We start from the raw sequence: 5,912 nt of genomic DNA on the forward strand, positions 1-5,912 counted from the left end.
CAAGCAATATAAGAATACCATTCGCCCATTTCCCAACAACAGCTGCAAGTGGAGAACTATATTCTATTATTTGGGAGGCCCTCAGTTTGTTGGAGAATCAAGGTTTTCCAATTTTAGCTGTAGCCTCAACCATTTGAAAGATTTTTCGTATGTGCGCCAATGATGAAGGCGAAGCGACTGTTCCCTTTGTCACTTGTAATGTGCATGCCGCCAATGAAGAAAGAAATATTTTTTTCCTATCAAATGCTCCACATCTGATAAAAACTGTTCGGAACTGCTTAAGCAACAGTGGCGCTCATTCTTTGTCTCGTGATCCGTGGAGAAATGGTGAAGAAATATCCTGGAAAGTGATACTACGTCTTTACTATTCTCTACTAAGAATGAAAGGCCAATTTAAAAATGCATCGAAGCTGACGTATTCTCATGTATTTCTAAATGGATATTCCAAAATGAAAGTTAATCTGGCCACACAAGTCATGAGTGAAACTGTAGCATCCGCGATTGAAACACTCTTTGGGAATGATCGATATCATGAAACACTTAAGTTTATAAGGACTTTTGATAAATTTTTTGATTTGTGTAACGTCAAAAATTGTACTGAAGGGTTCAGGATAAGAAAACCTAACAAGAAATTTTACGAAACCGAGGATCATGAACGTTTGAAGGTAATTAAACAAACTCAGGGTAGTTCACCGTTATTCAATAGTATAATAGTAAAATATTTCTTTCAGTGGCTTAAAGATTTCATAAAGTATTTAGATGACTGGGAGAAAGACGTTGCGAGTAGGCCGGGAGATTTTTCAAAAACAGAAAGGAGTAGAATGCTACTGAGCGCAACTACTTTTGAAGGTCTACGAATGACAGGTTTGTAAGAAAAGCTCCTGAACCTGTAATTAATGTAATTAATTTTAATTTGTCAATTATAGCCCTATCAACAGTAGAAATGGTGAAATACCTTCTCAAGAAAGGGACCAAGTTCGTTTTGACCCAACATCTACATCAAGACCCGTTGGAGCAGTATTTCGGAAGATGTTCTGGTGGTCGGAACAGCAATCTCTCGGTTGCTCTTTTTGAAGCGAACATGGATAAACTAAAAGCCTTATCGGGACTGGTTATAGAAGCAGTTAAAGGAAATACAACTATTTCGGAGAAAATGGTCATGTAAACTTTTTAATAACTTCAAATCAATCACAATTTAGGAACCACGTTTATACTCAATAAAATTATTAAACATTTCATTGACTAGTTTAAACACTTATGTTCTCTCTCTTTTTTTAAAAACATTTAGGAACATTTGGTTTAAAATAAATTGGTTTAAATATCACTTTGCGTCTTCAAGTTTCAGGTACATTTATGGACGGCAAAAATTGTTGGAACAGGTCAAAATCGGGGTTTTCCGTTAAGAAATTGTAATCCGGAGTAACTTCGAAGTTAATCCCACTCGGAGTTGAAATGTTACTTTCTGGAATGTGAATAGTAGGGATTTATGTAACATTTAGTTGATCCGGAGTTTTGTTTCTTGTACTGGGGCCGTTTTAGGAGTTTTCAACCTCTTTTTTACGTCAGTGTGAGTCTTCATAGTTTTTCTTTTTGGCGTGATGATAATCTTTGCTCTTCTCTGAGAGCCTCTTTTGTGTTATACTGGTATTCTTCTAACATATCCCTCACCAAACACTTACCTCTAGTGTTCAAAAATATGTCTAAAAGGGTCAAAAGCCATTTCTTACTATCCTTTTCGCTGTATATTGCTTGCCATCTCGCAGTGATTTCTTCATTTTGCATAATATGGCGTATAGCCGAATTTATTCATACAGTTGACGAATGGTTTGATACCATGAATAGTTACACCAAGAGCGATGGAAGGAAAAGTGGCTATGGAATCAATCATAGCGAACAGTCGAAAAAACTAGATAACATGACCAGTGTGGTACAGTCGCTAAGATGTTATGGCAAGAAAGGCAATCCTCTTCAAAGCCTACAGCTTTTCCAAAAAGGATTTATAATCTCGAAAAGGGTCGGCGAAGAAAAACCTTCCATATCAAATGAGAAGGGTATAGTTAAAAAAGTTACAGAAAAAATAGCATCTGTATACCTAACCTATCCGAGAAATGTAATTAGCGGGTTTGTTAAAATGCGAACCCTCTTAAGAATAAAGTTCCTAAACCAGTCTACCATAGAAGCAGATGCAATTAAGCGAAATGCCAAAAAAAACGAGGAAGTTCTGTACTTAAATGTGATATTTTATTATCATAAAAATGTTATGAACGAAAATAAATAATTATTAAAACTATTTTGCTACCTAGGCAGCGACAGACAACTCTGATATTAACTCACTTTGTTCCTAAATTTTAGTTGAATTATTTGTTAAACTTTTATTTAACAATAAATATTTTATTCCCAATCACATTGTGAATAATTCCCAATCACATTGTGAATAATTCCCAATCACATTGTGAATAATTATTGTTGCCTTTAAACTAAAATTTATTATAATTAAGCTCCTAATATACGAGCGGAATGGGGTAAACAATAATCCGCCTTGTTCAAATCTCATCTGGGTGACGTCACGCGTGCTTAAGCAGACGACGCTTCATCGACTCACAAAATTTCTTTCAAACCGAGTAGCGATCGAGACCCCCTTGCTTTAGCTCGACCTTAACATTTTTCTTTTGATCTTTCTTAAATTGCGCGGTGTCTTTGGCATGCTGTCTAAGCCTATCAATTTTCCACACTCTTCTCAACTAGGCTTTAGTTTTAGGATTTTCATTTAAAACTTCTTCAAGGTCATCTTTAAAGCTTGTGTCTATCATAAAAACAATTTCCTCCATTTCGCGTGATTAATCCTCCTTTAGGATGACTTCATACTTTGCAATTCGTTTCGGCAGATGCGCAATTTCGTTTCTTTGGGATATCCTCTATTTTTTCAAATTTAATATGTGTTCTTTTCTGAGTTTTTGGCGTTAAAAATCTAATTGGTATACTTTGGAAGAAATACTACTTGGACTTGTTTTTATTATAGATTTAATTGAGACGCTTGATGAACTAGTGGTAGGTGTTAATTCCATTTCATTGAGATCATTAGTGTGAGTGTTCATAGTGGTAGTAGTTATCCAGCCTTGACTTTTTCTCATCGGAGTTACCGGAGTAGTCAGAATGTTGTTTGGCTCATAGATAGGCTCTTCCATTGTTTGACAGTTTCCACTTGGTGCAATAGTTTTTATACCTAAGCATATTCGTTTACCTACTGACTGACCTACAAATTCCGAGATGCTGAAGCTTCGCTTTGCCCGACGAGACCCGTACGACTGGCAATTGACATAACGATGAAAAGGATACGCTGGCAATCGAAATTTGTTTGAGATGTCAATTATATAGGAACAGTTGGGTCCTTCGTATACTTGGGCACCACCTGGATAAAACCTTTTTGGGCAAAATCCTTCGTGGCTTTCACTTTCAAACAATTAAATTCATCGGTGGTGATTCCGCAACACAATTTAACGCCACCAGTTTTACAGATCCAAAAGAAGAAAGTTTTTGAAGCAATTCCATAAAAGGTTTTTCAACTTCCCACATTTCACAAACAAAATTTGCCACTTTGTTAATGCTTTTTACACTTTTACCCAATGCAACAAGGTTTGCCGACCAGGTTCTTTAAGATACTGTCACTTTCAAGGGATTTGAAATGACATTTGCTTATCTTTCTGCAGCAAAACTTGTGTCAAGTGAAAGTTTATCCACTTTTTGGAGCACATGATCTTTTAAATTAATTTTGCCACCAACAGCTGGAAAGAAATGGTTATTGTCCTTCCTCAAAATTTCAAAAGCGGTAAGTTATTCCACGTTTGAGCAAGGGCTAGCAGCGGCAGCCTCTTCAGAGCCAAGGCCTACGATTTCGCTTACTGTTTTAATTTCCAGGTTATTGAAAACCTCGCACGCGCTTGTTAAAATCGCTTTCAACAATTCTTCAGTGGAGCCTGCATCCCCTTGTCGTACTTTTCTTATTTATTGCTTTAATTTTGTAACTCGCCGCGACACATCACGAAACGAAAAGATAACTATATTCCTTCCAAAATTGATGTCTGCTAGTGTTAGGAGTGGGAGTACGGGGGGATTTAAATTCGAAACGTCACTTCCTCTTGTCTTATGATTGTTTATTAGAGCTACGTAAAACGCGTCAAAGGCTAAGAGTGTAACACCCAAACCAAATCGACATGATAGAAGTAGAAGGGGCATATGATAGAGCTGTATATTCATAGTTATATAGATTCATGATTATATCTGTTTCTTTTTGGGAAGAAAGGTTATTTAGGAAATAAATTAGTTCTGGAATACCAAACTCAATCGCAACTTACAGTTGGAATGTTCAGAAAAATTATGCACTGTGTAAAAGCACACTATGCTAATTATTAGTTTTAACCGCGTGAAACTAGCTGATAATTTTATAAATTCTTCATGTATTTCATTGTGATCATTTTAACCGTAGGTTTAGCAAGACAAAAAAGAAGACCCAAAACGTTTCCGAAAAATCAATTGACCTTATTTTGATAATATAAAATGGTGAATTTTAGAGCGAGATTTGAATTCAAAATTTTTATAAAATGTAGCACGTTCTGGTGCGTGAGCTAGAGCGTTGTTTAAAAGAATTTTTTTAAACCTACACAAAACGCTGATAACTTTAAACCTATTTCTAACTCCCTTTAAGCTTAACGCTCCAGAAATTATTGCCAATACTTGTACAAGGATGACGTATCTCTCGTAAATTCCATTTGATCGAGGGATAATTACTTTGTCATCACAACCCCTTTGACGACATCAAATTCAATATCTATGGGGTAATTGTCTTACGCAGTATCAATATATTGATCGTGGAGAATACTTTGGTAAAGATCGGAATTAACTGCTATCCCCGTTTTGTGGGCAATTTTATAGTAGAGAAGGCCATTCGCCCCGGAAAGGGGCTATTTCTGTGGTAGGAGATAGAGCGTTCGGAAGATTTAGCCAACGGAATATTTGGAACGAAAACCAAAGAGCATAGATACTGTTATAACTCCTTGGGAGAGCTATGGCGATTTCGCGGGGACTCGTAAAGTTCCCGGACTGAAAACAGGATCTATTACGAGTTAATCGCAATATAATTGACAACCGATAATTGGGCGAAAACGTCTTTGTTTTTTAATTGTAGGAGCGAATCGGATAAATTCACAACAGTGGTGTAAACAACAAACTCTAACTTTATTTCGTAAAACACGTTAAATCAAAAAAATTGAAACTTTGACAATTTAACTAAGAAAATTGAATGGCTGAAAAAATTGACCATCTTTACTCTACGAAGTTTTGGTGATTTCTAAAGGTTGTTCCTCACGCTAGGGTGAGAGTGTTTCCCTTTCTTTTTGTTCGCTGGTAGTCCCAACTGTCGCCTTTTTGGCGGCGGGTCGGTGCTACCTTGCACAGAACCAATTATCCCATAAATCAATTTTGAAGGGTTAAAGGGTTTTTGGGACCACTGCTTTTACCTTTGATCTCTTATCGTGAGGAACTAAAAAGTCTTATTTTAAATTTTTATTTTATTTGTGAAAATGGGCAAATCCCAAACCTAGAATTTCGCGCTTTTATTTAATATTTTCAACAGATACCACTACGATATACTGTAAGGTTGAATGTTCATAAACAGGCTAATCCTTTCTATGCGCAACGACAGAATCTTGTTGTTCGCGATTTTTACCATTAGCTCTATGGCCAGTTTCATACTTCCCCCCGAAGGGGGATTATTAAGAACTCCTTGTAATACCTATTAATTCTTAATAACAGGTAAGAAATTCTTGTACATATCTCTCTTGGACTGTAGAATGAGAGAGGTACTTAACATGTTCATACACTCAAAGAAAGGAAAGTGTTAAAAACGTGTTAAAAGG

Source organism: Phalangium opilio, unplaced genomic scaffold (genome assembly GCF_054372755.1).
Source record: "Phalangium opilio isolate 3A_F unplaced genomic scaffold, DU_Popi_V2 ptg000487l_1, whole genome shotgun sequence".
Lineage (NCBI taxonomy): Eukaryota > Metazoa > Arthropoda > Arachnida > Opiliones > Phalangiidae > Phalangium > Phalangium opilio.